Below are 13,617 nucleotides of genomic sequence, written 5' to 3'. Positions count from 1 at the left end.
GTCAACCCCAGGAAATCAATCAAGCAAAGGTAGACTAAATGCAAAATCTTATTTCCTTCCACTATAATGTTCAGTTTGAATGAACCATGAGCATGTTGTTATATTAGCAGAGAATGGAAGTTATGAGGGCCTTAATAAAGCATTCATTTATCCTCTCAACATACATTGAGTGTACATTAAGCAGAAGAATTCACTGATTCAGAAAATGAATCAGTGAATAAGAACAAACTAGAATTTGCTTTCAGATTTTAAACAAGATGGTCAGTATGATTTGAGACATATTTAATTTAAGGCCAATCACAGGATTCAGTTAACATGTCCAGTATGTAGTTTGGAATTGGGATTGACATCTGGGAGAAAGAGAAAGTATACACATTTGGTTTAGAGTCTCAAACAGATGAAAGCTAAAACAGAAACAAAGAAGATAAATGATTCTGTGAAACAGGAGAATAAATTAGGAATGAGAACTAAACATTAGAAACAGGAACAAGAAAAAGAAAAGAAGTCAAGAAGAAAAGAATCTACCAAAGACAAGAAGACCAGGGTGGGGAGGGCAGAATGGAAAATGAGGCAAAAGAAGGAAAATTTTCAAAGGTCAGAGGAAGAAGAGAGAGAACTTTCCAAGAGGCAGATAAGCAGAGGAGATGGAAACAACAAACACTAGATGCCACGGGGTCTTTGAAAGGTAATGTTGCCCCTACCATGATCTAAGTCATGAGAAAACCAAGAAGCCAGCAGTTAAGTTTAGAAATTCCAGAGTGAAGGAAAACCTGTGCAGCAGTTCCTCTGAGGGTTCTGGAAGATAGCCTAGCAGAGTTGTCCAAGGTCTTCACGGTGCAGAACAATAAAAACTAGACTTCTCTGTGGGAATTTAAGAAAGGTATTAGTCTGAAAATTGTCTACAATTACAATCTTTCCAGAAACTATTTCTGTGGAATAAAGATTTTTAATGTACATTAAAAAATTTGTATAAATTTATGGAGAAGTGTAATTTTATTGCATGCACAGATTGCCTAGTGATGAAGTCACGTCTTTTAGTAGATTCACCTGAATAATATACATTGTACCTATTAAGTAAATTCTCATCATCCAGCCTCCTCCCACATGTTCACCCTTCCGAGTCTCCACAGTTTATCATTCCACACTGCATATTTGCATACATATTATTTAGCTTCCAGTTATGAGCGAGAACATATAATATTTGTCTTTCTATATCTGGCTTGTTTCACTGAAGATAATAGCTTCCAGTTCCATCCATGTTGCTGTGAAAGACATAATTTCATTTTTTTATGGCTGAATACTATCCCATTGTATATATATACATTTTCTTTATGCAAACATCTAGTGATGGACACATGTTGATTTTATACCTTTGCTATTGTGAAAAGTGCTGTGATAATATACAAGTGCAGATATCTATGTAATATAATGATTTAGTTTCTTTCAAGTACATACCCAGTAGTGGGATTGCTGGATCAAATGGTAGTTCTAATTTTGGTTCTTTGAGAAATCTCCATAGTGTGTTCCACAGAGGTTGAACTAATTTACATTCCTATCAACAGTGTATGAGTTCCCTTATCTCTGCATCCTCGCCAACATCTGTTATTTACTTTTTTATAATAGTCATTCTGACTGGGATGATATCTCACTGTAGTTTTAATTTGCCTCAGAGGATTAATGATGTTGAGCATGTTTTTCCATATAACTATTAGTCATTTGTATGTCTTCTTTTGAAAACTGTCTATTCACATATTTTGCCTACTTTTTTAATGGTGTTATTTGCGGTTATTTTGTTGAGTTTTTAAAATTCTTTGTATATTCTATATATTAGACCCTTGCATAATGCATAGTTTGCAAATATTTTCTCCTACTCTGCAGGGTGTCTGTTCACTCTCTTATTTCCTTTGCTGTACAAAAGTTTTTTAGTTCAACTAAGTCACTTTTGACTATTTTTGTTTTTGTTACTTGTGCTTTTGAGGTCTTATCCATGAATTATTTGCCTAGACCAATGTCCAGAAGAGTTTTCCACTAGGGTTTTCCCCAGTAATTTTATTGTTTCAAGTCTTATATTCAAGACTTTATCTTGAGTTGATTTTCATATATGGTGAAGGATGGGGGTTCAATTTATTTTGTATATAGCAATCCAATTTTCCCAGCACCACCACTTAATAAAGAAAGTGTCCTTTCTTCAGTGTATGTTCTTGTCAACTTTGTCAAAGATCAGGTAGCTGTAGATAGGTGGATTTATTTTTGGGTTCACTATTCTTCCATTGTTCTAGGTGTCTATTTGTATACCAATATTATGCTGTTTTGGTTATTACGGCTTTGCAGTATAATTTGACAACAGCCAATGTGATGTGTCCAGCTTTGTTCTTTTTGCTTAGGATTTCTTCAGCCAATAGGGTTCTTTTATGGTTCCATATGAAGTTTAGAATAGTTATTTCTAATTCTGTGAAAAATGAAATTGTTATTTTAATAGAGATTGCACTCAATCTTTAGATTGCTTTGGGCAGTATGGTCCTTTTTAGGATATTAATTCTTATAATTCACGAGCATGGAATGTTTTTGCATTTGTGCCCTGTTCAATTTCTTTCATCAGTATTTTATAGGTTTTCCTCTAGGCAATGTTTACCTTGTTGGTTAAATATATCCCTAGATATTTTTTGTAGCTTTTGTAAATAAGATTGCCTCCTTGATTTTGTTCTCAGCTAGACTATTATTGGTCCTTTGAAATGCTACTGATTTTTGTACATTGATTTTGTATCCTGAAATGTTACTGTATTTATTTATCAAATCTAAGAGTTTTTTAGTGTAGTCTTTAGGTTTTATAGATGTAAGATCATATCTTCAGTCAACAGGGATGTATATTTTACTCAGATATTCCAATTCTGAGCTTCTTACAGGCTAAAAATACTGTCAGCATATAAAGGAAGGATATTTACTGAATCACTGTTCATAGTGATGACCAATCTGAATATGCAATAATAAATAGTTATATAAATTATATTTACTCTGTAGAATATCATGCATACAAAGAAAAAGAACAAGTTAGATTTATATTCACTCTCTAGAGGGCTCTCTATTTTACATGAATAAATGAAGAATGCAAGCTGCAGAAAAACATATACAGTTAAAACTCATTTTTTATAAACAATACTATATCTGGATTTAAGTTTAAACGAATAAAATTAATGGTACAAAGTATGCATTGGATTATCTCAAGGAGGTCAAACAGAAGTTCATTTAATTCTTTATACATATTTTTCTATCACTTCATATTAGAAATAACCATGTGTTATTTGTATTTTTAAATTGCCATGAAACATAATTTTCTTTACAAGTAAAAGAAATAGAATAGTTATTATTTTAGGTTATGCCATTTTACTTTTTCATTTGCTTTAAATTTTTTTAAGTAATAAAGTTTTTATGCTAATCATATGCACATACCTATTTAGTATTTAGTGTGTAATTTTTAAACACATGTTGATTTTATTAAATGCCACCATTTATAGGTGTACAATGAAAGGTGATAGAACTTTTGAACAAATGTAGGTTTATACTCAAATCCATAACACAATTTAGAAAGTCAGCCAATATATTGCCCAAGAGTTCACATAATCAAAGCTTGTCTTGTTGACTCCTAATCAATCTTGTTGAAACTAATTAAAACAGCACTAGCTTTAATTGGTCTACAGGGACCATAATTGATGTTCTAACAACCCAGCATCCTTAGACAGAAATCTGAGGCCAACCTAGATCAGTTTTTAGCAATGCCAGAAACCAGTTCTAATTATGGCCTTTGGTGTAGACGGATTGTTGCTCTGGAATGTGATAAATAAATACAATGATAAAAAGGCAGAGCTTGAGGTAATGTCTCTTTTTAGCCACACTTGGAAGTACAAAAAAACTATAAATGGATCTGTGTACATATAGCCACTTGGAGAAAGAAGTATTCAGAAGGAGAACATGTTTAATAGATTTGGAATGCTACAAAAAAAGCATACCTTCATTTGATTTGAAAACCACATATTGAGAGCACAGTATGTCCATTCATCTAGGTATCCCACAAACATTTTTTTAAGTTTCATATTCATTGCCAAGCTCTGTACTATCTCTAAGGATAAAGCAATAAAGAAGATTAACCCTGTCACCAGCCCTAATGCTGACATTTTAAGAAACAGAAAGTGCCTTCCCTCCCTCAAGCTGTTTGAATGCCACCCACCTGAAAAGTGTTGTGAGAAACACACAAATCTAAGATAACTACAAGTGTGAATGGTTACCCTGAGTTTTACAGTGCCTAATGATCACAATATCCTAGGAACTGTGATATGATTTGGCTGTGTCTCCTCCCAAATCTCACCTAAAATTGTAGTTTCCATAATCCCAATGTGTCATAGGAGGGACCTTGTGGGAGGTAATTGAATCATGGGGCAGTTACCTGCATGCTGTTCTCCTGATAATGAGTGAGTTCTCACAAGATCTGATGGTTTTATAAGGGGCTTTTCCCCAACCTAGCTCTACACTTCTCCTTTCTGTCACCATGTGAAGAAGGACATGTTTGCTTCTCCATCCACCATGATTGTAAGTTTCCTGAGGCCTCCCAAGTCCCATGGAACTGTGAGTTAATTAAATCTCTTTCCTGTATAAATTATCCAGTCTCAGGTATATCCTTATAGAAGCATGAGAATAAACTAATACAGACTGGGAATACAGAGATAGTAAACATATCAGATCATTTCAATATCACTATATTACCTAAGGCAGAGGTATGAATCAGGGACTAGGGTGCCCAATGGAGGACCTGGCTAGAAAGTTTGACAAATGTTTCCTTGAAGAGATGATTGCCTGAGCCCAATTTTTCAGGTGTAATATGCTTTTATCTGAATGTGAAGAAAAGGTGGATTTTTGATAGATCTTGACCAAGGCAGTGAAAGGCCCTTGTAGAAGATTTTTAGGTAGATAAATAAGAGAGAGTTACCATCACATCACCAGGATGTTATTTTCTCCAGTATTAAGAAAAAGACTCAGCCACTTCATCCTCTCTGTTCTCTTCAATAGGGAGTCTCAACTCTTGGAGATTACCTCATGAAGATTGCCCTGATCTAAATTAACAAGACTATCTTCTCTGGTAATGAGAGAGAGAAGAGGAAGAGGAAAGCAGTGTGCAAAGAATCAGAATTCTATGTGCCTCCAAAAATAAAAAAAACTGCAACTACACATCAGTATTATGCAAATGACCTCTATTCTTAAAAGTTGGCCGAGAATGAGGAAATCCATTGCGTTCACGGAGATATTCTGTGGGAGCAAAATGGGAGAGAACAACAGTACTACTTAAAAAAGAAATGTACTATGTAATTTTCCCTAGCATTATCCAAATCAAGCATTTTGGAAGCTCCAAGCCTCTATCCACAGCTCAGAAACTGAAAAAAATATATATTACATTTTTCTTACACAGGCATACCTTGGATATATTGAAAGGTCACTTTCAGATTACGGCAGTAATGCAAAATACCCCATTTTAGGCAAGTCACATCAATAATTTTTACTTTTCCAGTGTATATAAAAATTATGTTTATACAGTAGTCTTTTCAATGTGCAATAGCATTATTCTAAAAAATGCACACACTTTAATTAAAAATTATTTCTTGCTAAAAAATTCTAACAATCATCTGAGCCTTCAGAGTCATGATCTTTTTGCTGGTGGAGGGCCTTGCCTCAGTGTTGATGCCTGCTGTCTAATCAGTGTGTTGTTTGCTGCAGGTTGGGGTGGCTGTGGAAATTTATTAAAGTAAGAAAACGATAAAGTCTGTGTCATCAATTAACTCTTCCTTTTATGAAAAAAAAAACTTTCTCTGTAGCATGTGATTCTGTTTGATAGCATTTACTCACAATAAAACTTCTTTCAAAATGGGAATCCTCTCAAAAATTGTCCTTGCTTTATCAACTAAATTTATTTAATATTCTAAATCCTTCATTGTCATTTTTTTCAATGTTCACAATTTCTTCAGCAGGGGTAGAGTTCACCTCATGAAACCTTTTTTCATCCATAAGAAACAATTGCTCATCAGTTCAAGTTTTACCATGAGATTGCAGCAATTCAATCATATCTTCAGAACCCAGTTTTAATTCTATTTCTCTTGCTATTTCTACCACATCTGCAGTTCCTTCCTTAACTCAAGTTCCTAGGAACTAATGCAGCTGGTGACTTTAAGCTGAACCCTTCAAAGTGAGGGGTTGGAATCCATTTCTTCCAAACTCCTGTTAAGGTTGCAATTTTGACATTCTCCCATGAATTATAAATATTCTTAATGTCATCTAGAATGGTGAATCTGTTCCAGGAGGTTTGTTAATTTCCATTAGAGGAACTGTTGTCTATGGCAACTATAGTCTTACAAAATGTATTTTTCAAATAATAAGACTTGAAAATCAAAATTACTCCTTGATCCATGAGCTGCAGAATGGATATTGTGTTAGCAGCCATGAAAACAACGTTAATCTCCTTGTACACCTCCATCAGAGCTCTTAGGTGAACAGGTGCATTGTCAATGCACAGTAATATTTTGAAAGGAATTTCTTTTTCTGAGCTATAGGTCTCAATAGTGGACTTTGAATATTCAATAACCTTACTATAAACAGACATGCTGTTATCTAGGGTCTCTTGTTCCACTTATAAAGCACAGGCAGAGTCCATTTAGCATTATCCTTCAGGGTTTTGGGATTTTTGGTCAATGATCATTGGCTTCAACTGAAAGTCATCAGCTGCATTAGAAACACTTTTACACTGTTGGTGGGAGTGTAAATTAGTGCAACCATTGTGGAAGACAGTATTGCGATTCCTCAAGGATCTACAAAGAGAAATACTATTTGACCCAGCAATCCCATTACTGGTATATACCCAAAGGATTATAAATCGTTCTATTATAAAGACACATGCACACGTATGTTCATTGTGGCACTGTTTACGATAGCAAAGACCTGGAACCAACCCAAATGCCCATCAATGATAAAATGGACAAAAAAAATGTGGCACATATACACCATGGAATACTATATAGCTGGAGGGGACTGATGGTATTTCCTTGGATTTTAGGCACTTTGGGCAGGAATCTAACTAGGAATCAGTAAAAATATATTAAGAGTGGGGGAAGGAGATAAGGTTATGTTTCTATATCACTTTTCTTCAAGTTACTCAAAGTGTTTTATGCAAAATACAGGATGATTTGGTGACATGGGCGAAAGGATGTTTCAGATGCTAAAAATGAAATAGAAAGTGTGTAGTTTACGCATAAAGAATTAACAAGATGTCTTTCTAACCATAAAACCCCTCACATTCCACTTCCTTCTTCTAGTCCCTGGATGATAGTATTTAAACGTTTTTATATGTTATTAAAATAATAATTTTATTATTATAGTTTTAAATAACAATTTAATTTTATTTTATATATTACTATATTTTAATATATAAAAATTAATAATATATTGTATAATTTTTCTTATATATTTCATTATTAATATTTTAAATGAAATAATTTTATTATTTTAATAGTTTTAAATATTGGTGGAGGACTGAGTTGCTAGGAAAATGGGAGTCCTAGTATACTTTGTAACTAGTACACATTTGGCCACCTTTTACTCTTGTGAGCTAGGTAAACATTTCCATATATTTTTCTAGCTCTCATCTATTCCATGGATGATTATCAGCAATTGAATATATCAAGTCATAGATGAACAGAGATACTCAACATATTAAGGAAGCCATTTGCCCAAGATTTTCTGTAGTTATTTTGATAAGCAGATTTTTGCCATAATACTACCAATTGTAAAATCTTGTACCATTCCAGGGAGAGGCTAAAAAATTCTCACAAAAACACCAATATCTGAGTGCTGACCACTGTAGCCTTCTGCACTTAGGGAGGAGTTGCCTCACAGAGGAGAGAAATACAACCAAGACTTTGACTATGATTGAGCAGAAGCCTACCATCAACATGAAGACAATTCATACCCAGAGTTTAAGTTTTATAAAGTTGTCTAAAAATATCTTAGTTTAGACCATGCAAAAGTTATCCAATCTGGAAGCATTGTAAAAATAATGCTCCCTTCCCTGTCTGGGTACAGTTTGTAAAACCTTGGTGGGTAGAATTTCCTCAAGCCTCTTTAATCCTCTTTATTTTGGAGAAAAGAAAACAGCAAGAAATCTACATCTTTGATCTTGGAATGAATCTCATCTTTTGTTACAGTCTAGCTAACTCTCAGTATACCAGAAATGTACTTCCTAGATGCCAGAAGTCAAGTATAACCACAGTGACAGATAGGGCAAGTCTGAGAGAAGCAGCAAATGTACGTGATCTTAGGGTCAGAAAGAAATATGCTGGTATAATTCTAATTTAGAAAATAACCAGGTCAGGGGTCTTGTAAACTTCATACAATGCTTCTGCCTCTGAGATATTAAAAAAAATTACTAGCAGGCTTCTGATCAACTAAAGGAATAAAATTAGGTGTTCAATGGAGACTTTTTTAATGTCCTCATCTAGAATTATTATTTCCCCATTATGATAGCACTGAATTATAACCAGAAACTGGACATATTTTTAAAAACCTTTAAAACGGCAGATCTAAACCTTGCAAGCATCAGTAAAATAGAGAGCCCACCATTGAGTACGAGGTTTGAGAAATTGATCCTAACTTAAAAGCTTTAATTAATTGTCCCATGTCAGGCTACCAATAGGTTAATGCTTTTGTTCTTGGCACCACTACCTTTATAAAAAATACATAGATGGAAAATGTGAAGAAATAAAAGAGAATGATGAATGCACTCACATTTAAAGATGGAAAGAAGATAAGAGGAACCTTTTCAAGTACCACATGGGAGAAGAACTTTGTATCTTTACCATTCAGAATATGCTATTTCCTGCTCATTTGCTCAATTATGTTTACTCTATTTTAGTTTTCACTGAGCCTTAACACAAATCAATTTGGGGCAAAGATATAAACAAGTTTTTGCATAATTTTTGTGATCTTGATAATTTCCTTTTTTAAAACAATTCACATAACAATATGGCCTAGTGCTACACAGTAAGTTTTTTTATAATAGACTTTACTTTGTAGAGCTGTTTCAATTTCACAGCAAAACTGACCAGAAAGTACATACCTCCCATATACCTTCCACCTATCCCCTTCTCAAAGCCTTCCCAACCATCAACATCTCCCACCCCCGTGGTACATCCCCAGGGGTACATTTGTTATAGCTGATGAGCCTATACTGACATCATTATCACCCCAAGTTCATTGCTTACATTAGGGTTCACTTTCGGTGTTGTAGATTCTATGGGTTTGAACAAATTTATAATGACGTGTATCTACAATAGTAACATACACACTAGTTTCACTGCCCTAAAAATCTTCTGTGCTCTGCCTATTCATTCCACCCTCCCTTTAAACCCTGCAACTACTGGTCTTTTTTGTCTCCATAGTTTTGCCTTTTCTAGAAGTCATGTAGTTGGAATTATACAGCATGTAGTCCTTTTGGATTGGCTTCTTTCACTTAGTAAGATACATCTAAGATTACTCTGTGTCTTTCCGTGCCTTGATAGCTCATTTCTTTTTAATAATGAATAATATTCAATTGCCTGGATGTACCACAGTTTATCAATTCACCAACTAAGAGACAACTTGATTGCTTCTAAGTTTTGGCAAATATGAATAAATCTGCTATACACATTCATGTGCAAATTTTCATGAAGGAATTTTCAAGTCCTTTGGATAAATACCAAGAAGTGTAATGGCCGAATTGTATGTTAAGAGTACAGCTAGTTTTGTTTTAAGAAACTGCCAAACCATCTTCCAAAGTACCACTTTCCATTCCTACCAGCAATGAGTGAGCTTTCCTGTTGGGTACTTCAAGGCATCATTTTGTATTCCTGCAGCAATGAATGAGAGTTCCTGTTATTCCACATTCTTACCAGCATTGGGTAATGTCAGTTCCAGATTTTGGCCATCCTAATAGGTATGCAGTGCTATCTTACTGTTGTTTTAATTTGCATTTCCCTAATGATATAGGATGTTGTGCATATTTTAATAAGCTTGTATACCATCTGTATAGTTTCTTTGGTGAGTTTTCTGTTTGGATTTTTTGCATAGTTCAAAATAAGCTTGTTCATGTTCTTATTGTTGCATTTTAAGGGTTCTCTGTATATTTCAGATAACAGTTTTTTATCGAATGTGCCATTTGCAAATACTTTCTCCTAGTCTGTGACTTGTCTTTTTATTCACTTGATACATTAAGTTTTCTCATAGAAAATGGTGCTTATTTGGGAGAATAAAATATTTCTTTGTCAGCCTGTCTCTTTCAGATACCCAATTTATAAATTCTAAAGTTAGAAACTTTTCTGGCTCCTTTCACATTCAGAAAGGCAGATATTTTATCTAACCCATTATTATCCCATACACAAATTAAATATATATTTTTGTTCCTCAATCTCGCTCTTTTACTCTTCAAACATTTCATTTTCTCTTTTCCTACCAACTTCAAAATCAATAGATATTAACATCCAGCTGATCTTTGCCAGTGAGGACTAGGAGAGAAGAACTAAGCTGAAAAATAAATTTCTGTCTACTCTTTCAGAATGGGTGCATATTGTGCCACACTGCCAAGCTATATTTGATTTTCTGGCAATATATTTTATTATGGTTTAATTCTGGGCTGGCCACAGAGAATTATTACTCTAACATTAAATACATTCTAGAGATAAAAGCATAAGTCTCTGATGAGGAAAAGAACTGGGAGTAATTTCCATTTTATATGCCCTATTAGAGCATTCGAGAAGGTTTGACAAAGAACGATGGTACAGACCACAGGAAGGAACAACACAATTAAAAAAGATTAATGCACAAGGATTCCCTACACTAGGCAAGGTAGGCTAGACCTCATGTTAGTTTGCCTAGAATAAAAATAATTAACAGCTTATCTTTACAGAATACTTACAAAGTTTCAGGGTAAACTGCCACGTTTTTGAGTTAGGCAAACATAGCACAATGTTTATCATACTCTACAATAAACAACTGAGGGCCAAGAAATCATTTTTTTCAGGTTTCAGATGGTTTAAATGCTTGAAGACATACACACACAGAATCTGATCCTCACTGCTATTTTGCAACGGGCATGGGCCTTGGTTATGGCTGCAGTTGCACACTGAGTATTTCCAAAAGGAGAGCTTTGCCTGAAAATGGCAGAGAACTACCAAAAACTCTCAAGACCTCTTCAGAATCAGATTAACTTCTTTCATTTGCTAACCCCTTCCAGATTTATATCCTGTAAATTTTTGGTTGATGAAGACACACAGAATCTTACCCAGGACAGCATATCCAAATGGCATTGAGAGACCTGGAGACAGAAGTGGGGAAGAGGAAGTTATTGAGAAGCAATCCATATCTCCTGTCAGAAAACTCCAGAAGGATAGATTGCTTTTTATTCAAAATGAGCTAGAAACAAAAACTCTATTATGAGGCTTATAATAGAGCTTCCTCACATTATAAAAAGGGCAGTTATGAAGAAAATAATGTGACTTATGATTTTCTATAGAAAACAAAAAAATCCAAAGACAATGTCTAGTGTGTACTATCACCAAATTTTAATAAGAAATACAATACCAAGGACCTGCTGGTGAAATATGGCCCACAGGAGTGTGCCATTTCACTTCACCAATGCAGAAATATTGCCCACATTTTCTTTCTTAAAAAATCTAGATTTCTTGCTTCTTTGGATAAATTGTAAAATATGGCAATATTTGGTCCCTGTTTCCAAATGGAGACTAGTGGGCTAGACCAGAAGGAGGCATTCCCCAAAACTGACCATGGTACCCACAAGCACATCCTAGATCCTTACCAAAGGCCCAGTTTTCTCATTTGTGTCACCCATTTGACTCTCATTGAAATTTAGCTTCTTAACTCCTGATATATAAGAAAGACGGATGCAAAGAAGTCATAGTCTTAGATAAAAATGCAACAGCTGGGACTTCTGGAATGGCAGAATGAGGGCTTTCACAAATGTGCTCTTCAATAAAAATCAAAATATTTGCAAATTTGTCAAAATCGATCTTTTTGGAACTCTGGATATTAAACAAAGGCTTATAACAATCTAAGGAGCAATGAATTCAATAAAAACTTCGGAACTTCAGCAAAAATGGTAGGGTTTGTGGCATTTTTACTGGCCTACTTCCACCACTTGCCCCAAGTTCTGTATAACCTTGAAAACCAACAGCCTCAACCACAGTAGCTGTGAAAACCAGAAGCCTAGCTACCACTAGTGGGAAACAAGGTGGGTTTAAGGGCTTCCAAATAGTCCCATGCTAGGGCATTGCCACTATTTGGTCTGTCTTACCGATTCCTGGAAAACCTCCATAAATTGACCTAAATTAAACGTTATCTGTGGGAAAAGCTATTCCCTGTGGTGTTTGCCAAAAATAAGCTGCAGTTATCTAATAGAGCAGCAGCTGCCTAAGGCCATGATACCAGTTTAGCAAACAGGAGCATGACCAATAATGGAAAAGGGGCCTCTTCCAGTGACTCACGCCTGTAATCCCAGCACTTTGAGAGGCTGAGATGTGCAGATTGCTTGAGTTCAGGCATTTGAGACCAACCTGGGCAACATGGTGAAACTTGTTCTCTACAAAAATTACAAAGATTATTCAGGGGTGGTTGCATGCACCCATAGTCTCAGCTACTTGGGAGGCTAAGGTGGGAGGATGACTTGAGTCCAGGAGGTAGAGGTTGCTGTGAGCTGAGATCATACCACTACACTCCAGCCTGGGTGACTGAGCCAGACCCTGTCTCAATAATAATAAATAATAATAACACTATGATTTAGGGAATGAGGTGTCCACAAATGGCTTTGAGAAGCTCTGACATATTCTTAATGATCTTGAAGACCACACAAATGTGCAGAGCCATGCACATGACCAGAAAAGACCTGAGAAGTTGCTCAGCTCTCTCTGTTGGCCGATCCTGAGGGCCTGCACAAGCAGGAAGTAAAGGCTAAGGCCAACTTGCAGGCTGCCTTAGTGTTGAAGATATGCCCCAGCACACACACAACCTCACACCACAAAGACTAAAATACTTCATCCATTCATCTATTAATAGACACTTTGGTTGACTGTGAATAGTGCTGAAATAAACATGGGAGTGCAGATATCTCTATGACATACTGATTTCCTTTCTTTTGGATATCTGGCTGTGAGACTGCTGAATCATATGGTAGTTGTATTTTCACTTTTTTTGAGGAACCTCCATACTGTTTTCCTTAAGGACTGTACTCTCTTACATTTCGACCAGTGTATGAGTGTTCTCATTTTCTGGCATTCTTGTTAACTTTTGTCACTTTTTTGACACAGTAATTCTAACTTGGGTGTGATGGTATCTCAATGTAATTTTGATTTGCATTTCCTTGATGATTAACAATGTTTGACATTTTTTTCTTCCACCTGTTGGCCATTTATATGCCTTATTTTGAGAACTGTCTATTCAGGTCTTTTGCCCATTTTTAATTAGATTATTATTATTTGCTATTGAGTTGCTTATATATTATGGACATTAATCCTTTATAAGATAGATAGTTTGTAAATA

The 13,617-nt window shown here is 35.2% G+C and overlaps 1 long non-coding RNA gene across 1 annotated transcript; it reads left to right on the top strand.

Annotated features, from left to right (window-relative positions):
• The first annotated feature begins 5,034 nt into the window (after positions 1-5,034).
• On the top strand, positions 5,035-8,509 carry LOC128929958 (uncharacterized). The gene is made up of 2 exons (XR_008477328.2): positions 5,035-5,478; positions 7,842-8,509. It is a non-coding gene; the product is annotated as an uncharacterized LOC128929958 (long non-coding RNA).
• The last annotated feature ends 5,108 nt before the right edge of the window (positions 8,510-13,617 follow it).

The sequence above is a fragment of the Callithrix jacchus genome, chromosome 2 (genome assembly GCF_049354715.1).
Source record: "Callithrix jacchus isolate 240 chromosome 2, calJac240_pri, whole genome shotgun sequence".
NCBI lineage: Eukaryota > Metazoa > Chordata > Mammalia > Primates > Cebidae > Callithrix > Callithrix jacchus.
The sequence above is the reverse complement of the archived record's forward strand: the minus strand, read 5'-3'. Positions and strand labels throughout refer to the sequence as shown.